General features: G+C 41.5%; 1 pseudogene across 1 annotated transcript; it reads left to right on the top strand.

Moving 5' to 3' along the window:
* Nucleotides 1-3,289: 3,289 nt before the first annotated feature.
* Nucleotides 3,290-3,874, top strand: LOC308549374 (olfactory receptor 10J1-like; annotated as a pseudogene). The gene has a single exon. The product of its transcript is annotated as an olfactory receptor 10J1-like (transcript).
* The last annotated feature ends 2,174 nt before the right edge of the window (nt 3,875-6,048 follow it).

Raw genomic sequence — 6,048 nt, 5'->3', positions numbered from 1 at the left:
CCAAATTGGGGAGACAAAAAGCAAACTCCAAATTAAAGAGCAAGAGAAATCTCCAGAAAAAGAGCTAAATGAAACAGATTAGCAATCTATCAGATGTAGAGTTCAGAAAACTGATTGTAAGGATACTCAACAGCATAAAAAAAGGTATGAAAACTATGAAGGAAATTAAGAAAGACATGGCAGAAATAAAGAATATATTAGAAGGAATAAACAGCAGATTAGAGGAAGCTGAGGATCAGATCAGTGAATTAAAAGACAATGTAGAAAAAATCAATCAGATATCCAAAAAGAAAAAATAATTAAAAAACAAAAGGACAGTCTAAGAGAGCTGTGGGACAACATGAAACATAACAATATTTGCATCATAAAAATGCCAGAAGAGCCCGGCCAGGCGTGGCTCAGCGGTTGAGCGTCGACCTAGGATCCAGGCGATCGGGGTTCGATTCCCGGGCAGGGCACATGCCTGGGTTGCAGGCTCGATCAATGACTCTCTCATCATTGATGTTTCTATCTCTCTCTCCCTCTCCTTTCCTCTCTCTGAAATCAATAAAGATACATTTTAAAAAAAACAATTAAAAAAAAAATGCCAGAAGAGGTCAAAAGTAAGCAAGGGTTAGAGAACCTGTTTGAAGAAATAATGGCAGGAAACTTCCCTAACCTGGTCAAGGAAAAAGTCATACAAGTTCAGGAGCCACAGAGAGTCCCAAGCAAGAAGAATCCAAACAGGCCCACACCCAGACACATCATAATTAAAATGACAAAAACTCAAGAGAGAATCTTAAAGGCAGCAAGAGAAAAGCAAGCTGTTACCTACAAAGGAGCTCCCATAACATCTGTAATATTTTAAACAATAATAAAATTTAAAAAATAAATTTAAAAAAATTTTAAAAAATAAATAAAATAAATAAAAGAGTGGGGGGGGGGGGGAAAGACCCTGTCAGATGACTTCTTATCAGAAACTCTACAAGCCAGAAGGGAATGGCATGAAGTATTCAAGGTAAATGCAAAACAAGGATATGAAACCAAGACTACTCTATCCAGCAAGGCTATCATTCAAAATAGATGGTGAAATAAGAGCTTCCAAGACAAAATAGGCTAAAGGAGTTTATCACCACCAAACCAGCATTGCAGGAAATGTTAAAGGAACTGCTATAATTAGAAGTAGAAATAGAAGCATTGCAAGAAATGTAAAGGGACTGCTGTAATAGTAAGAAATGGAGAGAGAAACATAGGCATAAAGAATTAAAATGGGCAATAAATAAGGGCCCATCAGTAATAACCTTAAGGACTTCAAGGGAGAGATTAACAGCAACACAGTTATAGTCATGAACTTTTACACCCCACTGACTTCCCTGGATAGCTCTCCCAGACAAAATGTCAACACAGAAACAGTGACTCTAATTGGCACACTAGATCAGATGAATTTAATTTATATTTACAGAACATTTCACCCCAAAGCTGCAAAGTATACATTCCTCTCAAGTGCACATAGGTCATTCTCAAAGACAGACCACATGTTGGGACACAAAACAAGTGTCTACAAGTTCAAGAACACTGAAGTCATATGAAGCATCTCAGATCATGATGGCATGAAATTAGAAATCAACTACAGTAAAAACACTCAAAAACATTCAAACACACGGAGGCTAAATAGTATGTTATTAAACAATGAATGGGTTACCAATGAGATCAAGAAAGAAATCACAAACTTCCTGGAAACAAAAGAAAATGAACACACAACAACCTCAAATCTATGGGACACAGAGAAAGCAGTCCTAAGAGGAAAGTTCGTAGCACTGCAGGCCTTCCTCAAAAAGCAAGAAAAATTTTTAGTAAACCATCTAACCCTCTGACCTAAAGAATTAGAAAGCTCCCCTGTGAAGCTGTCCAGACCAGGGCTTTTGTTTGCTGGGAGTATTTTTGTTACTGCTTCAATTTCATCAGTTGTTATTGGCCTATTCAGGTTTTCTGATTCTTCCTGATCCAGTTTTACATGATCTCACTCATATGTGGAATCTAATAAACACAATAAACCAAGGAACAAAATAGATCCAGAGACATAGAAGTATGGAACAGACTGAGGGATCTCAGTAGGAAGGCGGGGTGGGGGAGTGGGTGGGGAGAGATTAATCAAAGAGCTTATCTGCTTCTATGCATAACCCATGGACACAGACAATAGTGTGATGAAGGCTGGGAGGGGGGCAGATGCGGGTGGAGGAGGTCAACAGGGGAAAAAGGGGAGATATCTGTAATACTTTCAACAATAAAGATAAATTTTTTAAAAAAAGAAAAAACAACAACGAAAGCTTAAAATCATTTTCAAAAAGACATAACATGTCAGTAAGTGCATTTTTAAATGACATTTCATGTTTGGTTTAGGGACTGAATGTGTATTCAATGTCAACTAGAACATGAAACTAGATTTTTTAGTATTAAAAACAGACCAAAATGACAATAATCCTGTAAAGTACTCAGCCAGTTTTTATTTATAATTTTATTTGTTTCTAAATGAAGATGATACATACACTGCAGAAATGGATACATACACACACACACACACACACACACACACAATTCTGAAATGCATAGGAAATTGTAATAGATGTCCAAACACCAGTGAACACCACTGGTGATTTAGATCATCTAGGTGCTCCTTCCATATCCCCTACCTCCCTCTTAGATGTAAAGATTCTCTTGAAATTTCTGTTTATAACTATTGCCTTTTGGGGGATAGTTTTACCAACCAAACAGTTTATTGTAGTTTTGCTCACTTTTGAGCTTTATAAAAGTGAAATCACACTCAATTTTTTAACTCCACATTATGTTTCTAACATTTACTCAGATGGATGTTTCACTGTAGCAGTTGTACTTATAGAATGTCCTGTGCAGGTGTATCTGGAGATTTATTACAGAATGTTCAAAGCACCTTCATTTATAATACATTTCAGATTTACTGACCACTCAAGGGAAAGAATCTCACTTTTACCACTGAATCTGTATCCCAAGGTTTCTCCAGCTTCCATGAGCAGCAACTCACTTTCATATTTGTGATGTTTCTTGCATCATACTTCTAAAATCTAGCCAGCAATGTAATCATTGTGACCATTACGTAAATTGTCATCTCCACACCACCAAGTACTTCTTCCTGAGCATTCTATCCACTTCAGAGACTGTATATCCATTGCCATTATCCCAAGGATGCTCTCCAGTCTTTTGGGTATGAGCCAGTCCATCTCAGTGTCAGGTTGTGCCACACAGACGTTCTTTTTCATAATCTTCTGCATCACTAATGGCCTCCTTCTCACAGAAATGGGATGTGAGCCTATGTGGCCATCTGCAACCCTATGATATGCACAGTTATTATAAACAAGAGAGGATGCATCTAGCTGGTGCCGGGAGCATTGGTCTGATTGTAGCAATGACATAGGTGACATCTGTATTCAGGTGACCTTTCTGTGCTACAAAGGTGGCCCACTTCTTCTGTGACATCTTCTCTGTGATAAAGCTCTCCTGCCTCAACACCGTCAATAAGATCCTGACTTTGATCACCAGTGTTTTGAGGCTTGTTGGACCTATAGGTCTGGTTTCCATCTCCTGTGTTCATTATCTCTGCAGTCCTCAAGATTGCCTCACCCAAGGGCGAGAAGAAGGCCTTTTCTATCTGAGCCTTGCACCTCACTGTGGTCATTGTCCACTATGACTGTGCCTCCATTGCCAACAGCAAGCTCTAATCATAGAACACCAAAGAGCAGGATCAGCTGATCTCAGTGACCTATGCCATTATCACCCCCTACTGAACCCTGTGTTGTACACGCTGAGGAACAAAGAAATCAAGGATGCTCTGCTCAGGGCCACTGGCAGGAAGCCTTCCTGACAGCTTTCCCAAGGCTCTTAGCATTCAGTCTAAATAGGAATGTGAGGCGTAGAACCAACTACTCTTGGCTCCCAGAGACCTGCCCCATAAGGAGGAGGCAAAGAGGGCAACAGCAGTTTTATTATTGACTTTACTGGGGTGACGTTGGTTAATAAAAGTATACAGGTTTCAGATATGCAATTCTATAATTCATCATCTGTACATTGTATTGTGTGTTTACCACCCCACGTCAAAAAGCCATCCCAGTTTCTAACAGAACTGCTTATTAAAGATGGTGACCATAGACAGTTCCTGATCTTGGTCATATTGACCACTTTTTTTAAAGCCTCACCTGAGGATATGTTTATTGGAGAGAGAGAGAGAGAGGCAGAAACATGGATTGCTTGCCTCCCATACACATCTTGACCTGGATTGAACCCACAACCTAGATAGGTGCCCCAACCGGGAATCAAACCCGCAACATTTTTGTTGTACCAGACAGTGTTCCAACCAACTGAGCCAGCCGGATCATTTTTTTAGGGCAAATTCCAAGATCCTCTTGGGTCAGCTGTTGCTATTTCAGAAAACATGTGATGGAAAATAGTGATGAACTAGCTGTGTGCCGAATCTTAGGGAGAGAAAGATGAAAACACTCTATTGCTTGGCTTCCAGAAGCTCAAAGTCTAGTGGCAAAAACAAACATTTAAGGGTATTGTTTGAATTCTTTATGACAAGTGTTATATACAAATAGCTGAGGAAGAATGGCAGGGAGGGAGAGAGAGAGAGAAACTCTGTTGAGGGTGTCATGGAAGTGTTCAGACAGGAGATCTGTAATCTAAACTGCTTTTGAAACAGCTACAGGAGACTGCCTGAGGGAAAGAATTCCAAAGAGAAGGAACTCTATGCTCACATGTAGGAAAGCAGGAGGAGTGTTCAGGAAGTGACCATTCTCACGCCAGGGTACCAGGTGGGTATACGGAGTGAGACAAGAGCAGAGGCTCGGGTCAGATTGTGAAGACCTTGTATGTTGAACTAAAGAATTTTTGCTTTGACTTTTAGACAGTGGGAATTATCCAAGACTCAGGAAAACTAGGATTCAGTTTATAAGGCATCTATGTGAATTCCTGGCACCCTATTGTCCTTCCTTACCTCCACTAAGACATCTAAGGATTGATATGGATCTGTGGACTCTAAGCCAAGAAAATCACAGGGGGAAAGAGAACGCGACTAGAGCATTTGGAGGTAACACGCAGAAATAGTTATGTACTTATGGCGAAGCTGATTCCAACTACCAGAGAGCATGGTGCAGAGGCTGACCAACGAGTATCATGTTGATTTGGGGTCTGGGGTTAAATGAGCACCCCGTGAAGGAGAATGAGGACTTACCATCCAGTCAGTGATCAGGCTGGACCTCGGGCTGGGGGGAGGCATGGCTCCGGGACACACCTTCCGCTAGAATCAAAGGGTTGGTCCATTACTCAGAAAAACCTAAAAAGGGAGATACAGAGACCCAAACAGCACTGCTCTCCAGACCATAACCGAACCACCAGGCTCTCAGGATTAACAGTGACAATGGCAAAAGTCAAAGTATACCTAAAGTTCTTTAAGAATATGAGGAGACTAAAAGTAATTAAGCAAAGTTGTTAACTGGCAAAAAAATAATAATAATTAAAAGTATTGCAGGCAAAAGATCTGACAGCCATTTCATAGACATTCATGGAATCATTACTATGTACCAGATACTGTGCTAGGCATGGGAAATATCAAAATAAGCCCTGCACTATTCCCTGAGTAGAAGAGTTTCCTGACTTTCAGGGAAGACGGCCTTTTGCAGAACCTACTATTAGGAAATGCTGCTTGGGGCGCGCTCTCCTGCCGCGCACACGAGGGGCTGTTGGACTGTAAGCAGCCTGATGGTGCACTGGCCCCAGCTCCCACGCGGAAAGGGAACGGGCCTCCGGCTGTGGTTCCAGCTTTACTGACAGGGTGTAATTCCACGGGAATAAAGCTTTCTACCGCATCCCATCCCCCAGGGGCCTCCGGAAATGCTTATTCCAGGGCGCTCCAAGGCCCCACTCCCACTAGCAATGGAGAAAGGCCACCCACGCTTCTCTGATAGCAGATGGCAAACCATGAACGGGACAGAACACCGGGCGGACGGGAGCGCGGAAAGCGTGGAAAGCATCCCGCTCCTT

This window comes from Miniopterus schreibersii, assembly GCF_964146895.1.
Source record: "Miniopterus schreibersii genome assembly, chromosome: 19".
Lineage (NCBI taxonomy): Eukaryota > Metazoa > Chordata > Mammalia > Chiroptera > Miniopteridae > Miniopterus > Miniopterus schreibersii.
Note: the sequence above shows the minus strand (reverse complement) of the source record. Positions and strands in the feature narration are given on the sequence as shown.